This window comes from Rhineura floridana, chromosome 1 (assembly GCF_030035675.1).
Source record: "Rhineura floridana isolate rRhiFlo1 chromosome 1, rRhiFlo1.hap2, whole genome shotgun sequence".
Lineage (NCBI taxonomy): Eukaryota > Metazoa > Chordata > Lepidosauria > Squamata > Rhineuridae > Rhineura > Rhineura floridana.
Window position 1 is genome coordinate 168,480,627 of NC_084480.1, and position 13,234 is coordinate 168,493,860.

Below are 13,234 nucleotides of genomic sequence, written 5' to 3' on the forward strand. Positions count from 1 at the left end.
CAACTCTGGGACACCAATTGCATCTGACTCACCTCTCCATCAGAGCGAGGGGCCATAATCCCCACCTCAGGATAATCCCTCTATTTCACACCTCAGGGGTTAGGAAAATTCCACAAGTCTGAAAACTGTCCTGAAGTATATGTGCAGATAGTTTAGTAGCACCTCCATGTTTGAGGGCAGCATATCAGCAACTACTGAAAGCTTGGCAGGGCCATGTGTTTGGTTGGTCCATACACATTATTTCAGCTTCTAGTTAGGGTTAGGGACTGGACTGCTCATTGCTCTTGGACAAGTGGAAGTAAATGAACTTCCATGTTCAGGGGTAGTACACCTGAGCAAGGCTGACTGATGTGGTGGTCAAGTGTAGAATATTTTTTACTCAGCAGGCTAGATTGTTTCTTGGGGAGAAAAAGCCCTCAACAAATGTGCAGCAGCTGTGAAAAGGACAAATTCCATGCTAGGGATCATTAGGAAAGGTACTGAAAATAAAACTGCTGATATCATAATGCCACTGTACAAATCTATGGTGCAGCCCCATTTGGAATACTGTACAGTTCTGGTCACCTCACCTCAAAAAGGGCATTATTGAGCTAGAAAAGGTTCAGAAGAGGGTAAACAAGATGATCAAAGCAATGGAGCAACTTCCTGGTGAGAGGTTACAGCATTTGGGCCTTTTTCATTTAGAGAAAAGGTGAGTAAGAGGTGACATGATTGAAGTGTATAAAAACATGCATGGCATAGAGAAAGTGGACAGAGAAATTTCCCCCCCTCTCTCATAACGCTAGAACTCAATGAAGCTGAATGCTGAAAGATTTAGGACAGACAAAAGAAAGTACTTCTTCACATAGCGCATAGTTAAGCTATGGAACTCGCTCCCAGAGGAGGCAGTGATAGCCACCAACTTGAACAGCTTTAAAAGAGGATTAGACAAATTCATGGAGGATAATGGTATCAAAGACTACTGGCCACAATGGCTATGCTCTGCCTCCACAGTTGGAGGCCGTATGCTTATGAATACCAGTTGCTGGAAACAGTGGGGAGGGGAGTGCTCTTGTGCTCAGATCCTGCTTGAGGGCTTCCAATGGGCATCTGGTTGGCCACTGTGACAACAGGATGCTGGACTAGATGGCACACTGGCCTGATCCAGCAGGCTCTTCTTATATTCTGACAATCAGATCCAATGACGTTTCAGTGATTCTCTTGGTGCTGGGGCAATTAACTTCTAAAACAAGTGTGGGGAATTAGATCTGCCCCATGGTTGGATCCTGAGTTTCCCCACCCCCTGCAAGCCAGTTTGACAGGAGGGCAGACCCAATTTCAAAGGAAAGAATCAGGAGTTCATTCTAAATCTATTCCCAATGCTTTCCTCACTTCTTTTGCAGCCCAGCTTAAACTAGTACAGCCAATCCCTGCAGATCTTGCCAATCAGCTGACAGACATTAACACTTGCCAAGGAACAGTTGGAATGCACTTTAAGGCCTCAGATTGTTCTTTTTACAAGCCCTTCACCAGATGTCACATATGACATCAGATATGAGGCAAGTGGCTGTGGATTGGGGAAAATGGCCTTGGGGGCTGAATTAGGACCTCTGCTAGGCCTACTTAGACATGCAGGCTAGAGTTTCAGCTGGCATACCTTTTACAACAGGTGTAGAAGTTCCTGTGGGGTGGATCCCATACTAGCTGCACACTCTTCTCTTTTACTCTTAACGATTTGCTTAGATAAATGTTCCCATCTGCGCATTTGGCATTTTCTTCATGGAAAAGTGGTCTGAGCTTTGTGAATTTTTGTGAGGACTTTAAAACATAATAACCATCACAAACAGATGCAGAAATGTGGCTAACTGAATTTAGGATTGGAAAACAGAGAAACCAAGAAATGCAATTACAAGCAACCTGGAGACGTGGTTGGGCTTTGGCCAGCTGGTGAACATCAGTCACTCTGGGAAGACATTAGAATTAGCCTTGGGAAGATCCGTTTGGGTTTTTTTAAGGGGGTGCATCATTTGTCTATGAGTTTTGTTCAGAAATATGACTAGGGGCATCAAGGTTATGGGTGAAGGAAGGAAGTCAAGCTGAACTGCCCTCCTTCTATAGAAGAACCACTGTGGACATGGGAAATGATACCAGTTAGGGATGGAAGGATCTACCAGTTTTGGTTTCCTCAGTTACTCATTTATCAAAACTTAAATTCAGTTCGCATTTCTTTAATATGGTTCACATATGCTTTAAAAAAAGATTTTCATCTTTTTTTAAGATGAAAATGCTTCAGCATTTTAATGCAAGTTTTTTCAACTAAGCACATTGTTGTAAGTAATGTTGACATGTACACATTTTTGCAAACAATTTCTCCCAATAAAATGCATTTTTGTATGTTGTTTTCACTAATATACTCATTTTAATGCACATTTCTCCCCCAATATATGCATTTTTGAAGACATGGTTTGGATGGAGAACTGCATTACAAAATTCGGTTAAGTGTGAATTTTGAAGAATGGCTGTTTCAGTTCTCATATTCTTTTGGAAAGTGCAAATTTCATAAATTTGGCTTTCAATATGAACTGAATAAAATTTCTCCTCCACCCTAATACCACTATAGTGAGAGTAGGAAGGCCATCTTGGATAAGATGGAGGATACCAGAACACTCACAAGGGAGGCTCTTGAATGGGGGCTGCTGTCCAGGATTGTGAAAGTAGACAACAGAGCTGTAGGTGAAAGTAAGAATGACTGGTTTTTAAAATGGCTCTGTGGCAAAGAATTGTGGGGACTTCAGATTTGTCTGAAGCAACGACTTGCATTTTTTCATAGCTGAAGCTAGTTAATTAGGCCCAAGCAAGAACACCTGCTTATCAGTAGAGACTGGTACAATCAAGGCCACAGGCCTGGGAAGCTTTAGGGAGTACATGCCAGTTACGCACAAAAACTTCAGAAGTATTTCATCATCTGGGAGCCCCCTGATTGGCTAATTAATTCTTGGCTGTTGCTAGGATTTTTCCCATAAGTATAGGATTCAAACTTTAGCCTTTGTTCCCCTGGGTTCTATCATGCTATTGGTGTTACCTGTGTGAGGGTTCCATTTTTCATCTGCTATCCAGGCTATGCATCTCTCAGGAGATGTGGAACTATGAAGTTATTCAACTGTTACCTCTTTGTAAGTACAGAATAGGCTAGATAGTTTTGTTTTGTGACTGTAGCTCTCTGTATTTTACCTGGCCCTCTGGGTGTGGGTTTTAAGGAAACATTTTGCTGTTATTTTTGTGTACTTACATTTTATTTAATAAAACTACTTCTTATTAACTAGTGTGTGATCATTTCAGGAGGAGTGTGGCTCTGAATCTGGTACCTTGGGCATTTGCCCACAGACTACCATGTATTTGGTTATTTGCCTAAGTCTCCAAGACAAGGAGTGCAATTTTGGCTCTTATCTGTTGGGATCCTTGGCAGGTCTATTTCTGGCACTGTGGGTTTCCCCTTGGCCCAGAGTAGTTGACCAGTTTAAGGGGTGGTGGCAGTCTACCTACCTTGCAGGGTTGTTGTTAGTTACTCAGCCCTGGTAAGGGAGGCACGGGTTGTGCCTTGCCAGGGTCAATTGTCCTGGGTTTGGGAATTGAGTCATGGGACTGAACCAGGTTTATGACAGGTTCATGACATAGTGGCAGCTTTGCAGGATTTGCAGCCATAATTTTCTCCTAGTGAAATAAGTGCATTTTGGCAAAACTGGTAACTGTCTGGAAAGAGACTTCTGTCACAAAGGTTTGTTATTTTGGATAGCAAGGATAAATAGGACTAGGTCAAAGACAGCAGCTTAGAAAGCTGAGGTTGTGTACAGCACAGACAGCAGTTACAGGTCTTTGCTCCTGGAGCTGGGGCAAGGCTTGGAAACAGGAGAAGGAAGTGAACCTGTGCAGCAGCCGGAGTCATCACCTTGAGATGAGTTCCAAGCAGGAGAGTCTTTGCAGTCTCATGTCTTCGGAGGTGGAGGTGCCGATAGCCATGGGAGTCACCCAGGGTTGGGAGATGCCTCAGGAATTGACCAGCTGGAATGCAGGACTTTTTTGCAAAGCAAATGGAGTTTATGAACTTGCAAATTGAAGCTATGTGGGACCAACAGTGAGACCGTGAACAACAGGACCGCCAGTGGGAGCAGCAGCGGGAGAAGCACAAGTGGGTGCAGCGCGAACAAGAGCCAACGTAGGAGGGAGCAACGAAGGGCTCAGGAAAGCCTGGAGAACATCAATAAGAAGAAACTGTTTCCCATCCCAGAGAGGCCGTGCACACAGATTTCCAGATTTTTGAGCAAGCCTGCGAGGACCAAAGGCTGCCTAGGTGCCATTGGATGCGAGTGTTAAGGTCACAGGCTTCTGGAGAACTAAGGGAGCTGATGGGCACCTTGCCTAGACAGCCAGCGGATGATTATGACTATTTTAATGAACTGGTTAGAGAACATTTTGCTTTGTCTGCAGAGGCATGTTGCCATAAGTTTGAGACTCTGCAGAGACAGGTCAAGGAAAGCTTTTCAGCCTTAGCTTCACACATGGGAAGGGCTCTGGTAACGTGGACTGAAGCAGCGAACTCTAAGACCCAAGAGCGGACACAGGACCTGTTTGCTTTGGAAAAGTTTTACAAGCCGCTGCCCAAAGACTTAGCTATTTTGGTCAGAGACCACGGTCATTGTGGGATGCCGGGTTACTGGCAGTGAATCCACTGAATGGGAATTTTCTGCATCAAGTCCTGAAAACAGTCCTGTTGTGTCTAAAGCGGTTTCAGTGAAATCTACTGCGGTGAATGTAACCCAGCCTGTGCTGGGACAGGAGAAAGGGGAGGGGCAGAGCAGTCAGCCCCTTGGAACTGTTCCTATCTGTTTAATCCAACTGGGTTAAGCTGCGTGGTCTCAAGCTGAATTTGGAGAGACTATTTTAATTGTGTCCAGTTAATTGGTCATTGTGACACGGGAAGTGAAAAAATGAGCATGACAAGAAATCTGGTGAAGCCAGAGCAGATTTTAAAGGCAGTAAAGCACTCTGTCACTCCATATGGACAAAAGCCATTGTGTGTGGAAGTGGCTGAAGTGCCTGTTGAGTATAAAAGTTGGCGGGGTCTTCATAGGGTGATTCTTCATACCCTGAATCCTAGTTTTTGGTGTGTTTTGATTGGAAATGATTTGCATTATTGCAGTTATTTGCATAATTTAAAAAACCCTGAAATAAATGTTATTACCAGAAGTCAAAAAGTTTCAACAAAATCAGAGTGCAGTGATGAGGATTTACTGCTAGGTGTCCAAAAAATGCCTTGCTGCAGCCACAGAAGCACTAGCTGAACCAAAGGAATGCTTTGCTGTAGCAACTGAGCTGTCAGTGGAAGGGGGAGTGCAGAGTGCTGATGACTGTGAAAATGCAAATGAGAATTTACAGTTGGAGTCTGCTACTTCAAACGAGTTTAAACAGGCTCTGCTAGAAGATGTCAGTTTAGAGCCTTGCAGTCAGTCAGCCAAAGATGCTCCAGCCTCTTTGTCAAAGACTGTTAAGTTGAGATTTTTCTGGAAGAATGGACTCTTGTACCGGGAATTTGTTTCCCAGGGAAGCTCTATTGATTGGGCTCCCATGAAGCAGCTAGTCATGCCGAGTGCTTATCAAGCTGATGTGTCGCGCTTAGCCCATGATTCCGTTTGGTCTGGTCACTTTGGGATTAAACGCCCATAGGCCAGAGTTACCAAGTGTTTTTACTGGTCTATGGTGCCTAAAGCAGTGAAAGACTATTGTCATAACTGTGATGTATGCCAAAGGGTGGGGTATCCCTGAGACCATCCAAAAGCCCCCCTGCAAGTTTCCCAAATTGTAGCAGAACCATTCTCTAATGTTGGAGTGGATATTTTGAGCCCCTTTAATCAAACAAGGTGAGGAAAATGATTCATTTTGATTTGCATTAACAATGCTACACATTTTGCTGTTCCCTTGGCTAGCATAACTGCCACAAATATTGCGAAGGCTTTATTGGAATTGTTTTCCAACTGGGGGTGTCCTAAGACCATTCTCTCGGATCAAGGCCCTGGGTTCATGGCTAAGCTGACCCAGAAGCTGTGGGAGATAGCTGGCATTGAACATCTTAATCTGTTGATGCTTGTCACCAAACTAATGGATTGTGTGAGAGACTAAACTTAACTATTAATACAATGTTAAAGGCTTATTTGCTGAAACATCCAGCTGGTTGGGATTTTGCCTTGCCTTGTTTGATGTTTGGGTATCGGGACATGCCTCAAATCAGTCTCGGGTTTAGCCCTAATCAATTGGTCTTTGGGAGGGACCTGGTTGGAGCTTTGCCATTGCTAAAGGCAGGATGGGAGGGAAAAATGGAGGCTACCCCTGTTCTAGTTGTTTCTTACATGCAAAAGTTGCAGAACACTCTAAGGGATGTGTTAGAAGTAGCCCGTGAGAATTTGGGAGAGACCCAACAGCAACAAAAGGCCTTGTATGACTCTCAAGCCAAAGTTCGGAAATTTGCTGTGGGAACTGAGGTTCTGGCCCTGAAAGCTTTGCTGTCTAATATGTTATTTGTTAGCTGGGAGGGTCCTCTTTTGGTCAAGGCCAAAATAAATGACACAAATTATTTGCTGGCTAACATGTTGGACTACAACCTGGGAGATGAGGTCTCGAATCCCCACATAGCCATGAAGCTCACTGGGTGACCTTGGGCCAGTCACTGCCTCTCAGCCTCATGAAAACCCTATTCATAGGGTCGCCATTGACTTGAAGGCAGTACATTTACATCTTTTTTTACCCTAACTTTACCAAGCAGCCTAGAGTGTTCTCTGTCATAGAATAGTAGAGTTGGAACTGGCCTAGAAGGCCATCGAGTCCTACCCCCTGCTCAATGCAGGAATCAAAATCAAACCATTCCCGACAGATGGCTGTCGAGCTGCCTCTTGAATGCCTCCAGTGTCAGAGAGCCCACTATTGGTTCCATTGTCGTATGGCTCTAACAGTTAGGAAGTTTTTCCTGATGCCCAGTCGAAATCTGGCTTCTTGCAACTTGAGCCCATTATTCCGTGTCCTGCACTCTGGGACGATCGAGAAGAGATCCTGGCCCTCCTCTATGTGACAACCTTTCATGTACTTGAAGAGTGCTATCATATCTCCCCTCAGTCTTCTCTTCTCCAGGCTAAACATGCCCAGTTCTTTCAGTCTCTCCTCATAGGGCTTTACTTCCAGTCCCCTGATCATCCTTGTTGCCCTCCTCTGAACCCGTTCCAGTTTGTCTGCATCCTTCTTGAAGTGCGGAGACCAGAACTGGATGCAGTGTTCAAGATGAGGCCTAACCAGTGCTGAATAGAGGGGAACTAGTACTTCACGCGATTTGGAAACTATACTTCTGTTAATGCAGCCTAATATAGCATTTGCCTTTTTTGCAGCCACATTACACTGTTTGCTCATATTCAGCTTGTGATCAATGACAATTCCAAGATCCTTCTCACATGTCGTACTGCTGAGCCAAGTATCCCCCATCTTATAACTGTGCATTTGGTTTCTTTTTCCTAAATGTAGAACTTTGCATTTATCCCTGTTGAATTTCATTCTGTTGTTTTCAGCCCAATGCTCCAGCCTATCAAGGTCCCTTTAAAAAAAAAATCTGTCTTCCACGGTATTAGCTATGCCCTCCAATTTTGTATCATCTGCAAATTTGAAAAGCTTACTTTGTACCTCCTCATCCAAGTCATTAATAAAAATGTTAAAGAGCACTGGGCCCAGGACCGATCCATTTGGTACCCCACTTGTTACTTCCACCCAGTTTGAGAAGGAACCATTGATAAACACTCTTTGAGTACGATTCTGGAGCCAACTGTGGATCCATCTGATAGTTGGTCCATCCAGCCCACATTTAGCTAGCTTGCTAATCAGAATATCATGGGGCACTTTGTCAAAAGCTTTGCTGAAGTCGAGATATATTATGTCCACAGCATTCCCACAGTCTACAAGGATCAAAAAACAAGGTAAGTTTAGTTTGGCAGGAGTTGTTCTTCATAAATCCATGTTGGCTCCTAGTAATCACTGCATTGCTTTCAAGGTGCTTACAGATTGACTGCTTTATCATCTGCTCCAGAATTTTTCCAGGGATTGATGTTAGTCTGACTGGTCTGTGGTTCCCTGGTTCCTCCTTCTTGCCCTTTTTGAAGATAGGGACAACATTAGCTCTCCTCCAGTCATCCGGCACTTCACCAGTTCTCCATTATTTTGCAAAGATAATAGACAGCGGTTCTGTGAGTTCTTCAGCCAGTTCCTTCAATACTCTAGGATGCAGTTATCGGGACCTGCCGATTTGAACTCATTCAAAGTGATTAGGTATTCCTTGACCATTTGTCTATCAATCTCAAGGTCCAATCCTACCCCTTCAACTTCACCTTTCCCTGGAGGGTTTTAGATCCTCTTTTAGGAGAAGACTGAGCCAAAGTAGGAATTGAGCACTTCTGCCTTTTCTTTGTCATCTGTTATCATTTTGCCATCCTCATTGAGTAGCCGTGCCACCATTTCTTTTCTCTGTCTTTTACTATGGATGTACCTGAAGAAAGCTTTTTTGTCCAGAAAGAATCTAGTATTAGCCTGCACTAAAATGAAAGAGAATGCAGAGGACTTTGTGGACTTAGTAGCTGAAAGTCAGGAGGAAGGGGGAATCTCTGAGGCCTTCCTGCCTGACAGCTTATCTCATGAGCAGTGTACCCAATTGTTTCAGGTCTTGAGAGAGTTCCAGGCCTTGTTTTCCAGTAGGCCTGGCATGACTTAAAATACTGGGAAATATTTTTAGATTATTGGAGTTCTTATACAGCTTCATGGCTTAAAACAGCGTCCTTTTGCAGCACAGCATGGGATTAGTTTCCCATGCTGCAGCTTCTGTGTTTTTAAAACACACTATTTGCCTCATTCAGTCCTTCATGACTTTTTTTTTTAAAAAATGTGTGCATAAATAGATCTTAAGGATGTGCCTCTCTTAAATTTTAAGAAATAAGAGTCATAAAATGTGAAGCACACAAGGGGTTAAGATAATGTTTCAAAAAGGGATTGTTTTGGTTGATTCAGCTGCAAAGGTGGCAGCACAGTTCAAACCAGTCTCTTCAACACTTTGTTTTTTAATGCCTGTTCTTGCTGTGGCCAGTGGCATAGAGGATTTGGCTAAATTATAGAATTCGGCCTCTTACAAAAGATAGGGAATAATGGAGTAGAGCAGGATGTATAAATCTAGGCCAACTGGTTGCTCCAGAGTCACTTCTCTCCTACCTTACAAAAATAAGCCATAGTGTGTCCTATGTGGGCAAAGATGGGATGGCAAAAGAAATGTCTAGGTATTGGTATGCACCAAAATTTAGTGCAGTAGTAAAACAATATTGAAGGACTTGTAGAATCTGTCAAGCCCTCAATGTGGGAAAAGCTACTAAAACTGAGCGGTTAGCACACCCCTCTGTGAAGCCCTTTTGTCAATTTGCAAATAGATTCCTGTTGTATGCTTAAGTGTTGTAATTATGAATACCTGTTGGTAATTGTGTGTACATTTTCAAACTGGTTAGAGGCCTTTGCTTGTGCAAAGGCGGATGCCATTACTGCAGCTAAGAAGCTGGTAAGGGACTTTATACCAAGATTTGGTATCCCATTATCTCTGGACTCAGACAAAGGGACTCATTGTACTGCAGGGGTTATGCAAGAGGTTTGTAAACCTTTGGGAATTCAACAAAAATTCCATACCCCATATCATCCTGCCTCCAGTGGCAAGGTTAAGGGATACAAAGGAATTTTGAAATCCAAATTAAGGAAAATATGTGAGGAAACAAAGCTAAATTGGCCAGATGCCTTTCCCTTAGCCCTCATGAGTATGAGATCAACTTGCAATAGGAAAACTGGACTTTCTCCACATGAAGTCTTGATGGGGCGGCCCATGAGACTTCCATCTACACCTCCTCTTCCACCTTATTGCCAGGACTTGGTTATGATAGATATCATATTAAGATACTGTAGGGCCTTGTTGACATGTGTAAAAGCCTTTCATTCACAGGTGGCAGAGGCATTGTGAAGACTTTCAGAGAAACCTTGCCATGACTTGCAGATTGGTGATTGGGTCTACATCAAGGTTCATGTGAGATGAGGCCCACTGAGGAGTTTGTGGGACAGTCCTTTTCAAGTTATTCTTACCACTTATACATCAGTAAAAGTCCAGGGCCGAGATTCATGGATCCATGCATATTGTAAGAAGGCAGAACCCCAGAGACCATTAAACTGAAATCTAGACCATTAACTAAGGCAATCCAGAGTGAACTCCAACAGTCAGATTCTCAAGGATTGACAGCACAGGGCCATAATGTCCTTAACAAAAGTCCAGTGGTAAGCCAAGCACTCACTGGTACACAGGATATTTCTGAGGCCAAGGACAAAGACCTTCAGGACCTGTGTCCAACTCACCCCATAATCTGAGCTCACTAGTAGCAGAATAGGCTCTTTCCTTGAGGCCTAACATCCTTTCGGTCTTCATTGTGTGAAGCAAGAGGCATCCTGATAAGAAGAGTCCCGAGAAGCTGTGAAAGAGACTTGGACGGGGTGAAATTTTAACAGAGCTATAACAATAAAACTCATGAAATGCCTGATCCTACTGTGGGGATGAAATAAACAGTTGCCCTGTGCAGGTGACTAATGCCTTCAATATGGTTCATGTGCATAACTATGCTTTTGTTGCTGATTTTGAATTTTCATGACACCTTAATGTTCTTTTGGTATCCCCATAATACTAGTATAAAGGAGACAAACAGATCGAAGAGGGCACTTGAGGAAATGCAGCCAGGGGTTGATCTAAGAAAGGAAATTTTAAAAAAAGGGTTGTGATTGATAAAATGAACCAACTGGCTTTGGTGATGTATAATGCAGTAAATGGAGAGGATCTGGAGTTTGGATTAGTAAATGGGACAACCACGCTGCAAAAAGCGATGCAGGCTAAACAATGGGAGTCCATTGATACACATTTTAAAGGAAACACATATTTACATTTAAGTCTAAAGTATGCCCAAGTAGTAAACAAATCAAACTGTTGGATTTGTGCTCATATGCCAAAAACCGCAGGTATTGGAATTCCCTTATTGCCTGTACCCTTAACAAACAAGATATATGTGATAGCATACAACAATGTTGGGTCTCAAGGGGGGGAAATTGGAATTGGGAACATTATAATTACAAAAAAAAAAAAAAGTTTCAGGGGCCATTATCTTACTTATCCTGAAGATAAAGATAAGCTTGCCTCCCCTGAAAGATAGAAGGGGTTTTCTTTCTTACACAAACAATGAAGCATGTGGGGGAGAAATGGAAGTGAGAGAAAGTATGTACAATTATACGGTGGAATGTGGGAGCAATGTTTTAATAACTTATGGAAAGGACAAGAAAGGGAAAGATGTTACTCTTAATTTTCCATTAAGTTGTCCTTGCAATGAAGGGGCTCTTACAACTTGGAATGGGACATATTTCATATGTGGGAAAACGGCATATAACTGGTTACCTGCAGGATGTTATGTAGGGTACATCATGCCTGCATCTACATTACCACAAGAAGGGAAAATAAGAAATTCCAGGAGTTTAACTTGGAGGGCTGTGGCAGAAACAGTTTTTGGGTTTCTCTTTCCAAACTGGGGAGTCCCTTATGCCCTAGAGGAAATAAGAAAATTATCCAGGATCATTGAGGCCATTGCAAATAATACTGCTAAGGCCCTTTGTCCAACAAGTGTTAAATTAGTGGCAATGAGGACTATGGTCCTACAAAATCTAATAGCCTTGGATTTTATTTTGGCGGAGAAGGGTGGGACGTGCGCAATAATAAAAGCCCATTGTTGTTTGTTTATTCCTGACAACATTACTGGGATAGAGGATTTGGCTGATAAGATACAAGAGGAGGGACACGAAGCCCATGAGGCAACTGGGGAAGAGTTAAATTGGAGTTTTGGGGCTTGGATTGGAGGAATTTTCTCAAGTCTTGGTTCCACCCTCATTCATATTGACCTTTTATTTTTGTTCCTTGGGCTCATAATATATACCGTCTGGTTCTGTTACAAATGTTGCCTTGGGAAGGTTGAAAAGGGAATTGACAGTCCTAAGAAACCTGAAATGTAGATGGTTGTTAAAGTGGCAGGAACCCTGAATCAGGAGGAGTCTGAAAGTGACAGCGAAGAAAGTGAGAGAGGGAGTGAGGAGAATGATTCATTGTTGGAGTCCAGAATTGTGAAAATGGGTTTTACCAGTGAGGTCAGCCCTGGTGAGAATTGAATTCTCAGAGGAGGGAATGAGGACGGAGCTGACCTCAACCCTTCCTAAACACAATAATGCTTCAATAATCAATATGCTTGAATAGATTGTTACTTCTATGTCTTTCTCTGTCAGCAAAACGTTTAGTTGAAACTGCAATGTACAAAGGAAATGGTGACAAAACACTGCGCCAGCTAGCTGTGGGAAAAAGTGAAATGTGGTTAGAAAGATTTCAACAATAGTAGGAATGCATTTTAAAGTTAGGCATCAACAAGAATTTTTTGGGAGGGGTATCCATCTGACTGGAAGTTTCCATGTCATGTGTGAAAGACCACCCTTGTATATGCTAATCACCATATATGATAGTGAAATGTGCTCGCATGCCATGACTATATAATGTGTGTGTGGGTGTGCTTCAGGCAGAGATGTTTGATTGTCATTAAGGCAGTCTCCTGATGGCCATCAGTATGCTTTTGTTGCTTGTCAATAAACTTCTGTCCTTTTGGCAGTCAATTTACAATTGGCTTTGAAAGCCTATTTTATTTTCCTTCCACAGAAGCTAATGAGGTTCATTTTTGCGTTGATTACAGAAAGCTCAACCAGATCACCCAAGTGGATCCTTATCTTTTGCCTAGGATGGACCATTTGATTGAGCGTTTGGGAGCTGCCAAGTACATCACTAATCTGGACTTGACCAAAGATTATTGGCAGATACCTTTGGATGAGGATGCTGCCTTGAAGTCTGCATTTGTGATTCACCTGGGACTGTTCCAGCTTACAGTCTTACCTTTGGTTTGCGTAATGGCTCAGCGTCCTTCACAAGACTCATTAATACTGTGTTAAATGGACTGGGTAAATTTGCATGTTCTTATTTAGATGATATTGCTATTTTCAGCTCAGATTGGAATTCACATGTTCAGGATTTGCAAACTGTTTTTCTGAGACTTCAGGAAGCTGCCTGACAGTTAAAGCTCAA

At 42.9% G+C, this 13,234-nt stretch overlaps 1 protein-coding gene across 3 annotated transcripts in view; it reads right to left on the minus strand.

Moving 5' to 3' along the window:
• Positions 1–13,234, minus strand: part of LOC133364424 (flavin-containing monooxygenase 5-like) — a 68,011-nt gene that overhangs the window by 48,390 nt on the left and 6,387 nt on the right. The window contains exon 2 of one of the 3 annotated variants that reach the window (XM_061584932.1): positions 10,438–10,550. The exons of the other annotated variants lie outside the window; for them this stretch is intronic. The gene's annotated coding sequence lies outside the window, so the exon portion shown is untranslated. The remainder of the gene's footprint in view (positions 1–10,437; positions 10,551–13,234) is intronic. 3 annotated transcript variants of the gene reach the window in all.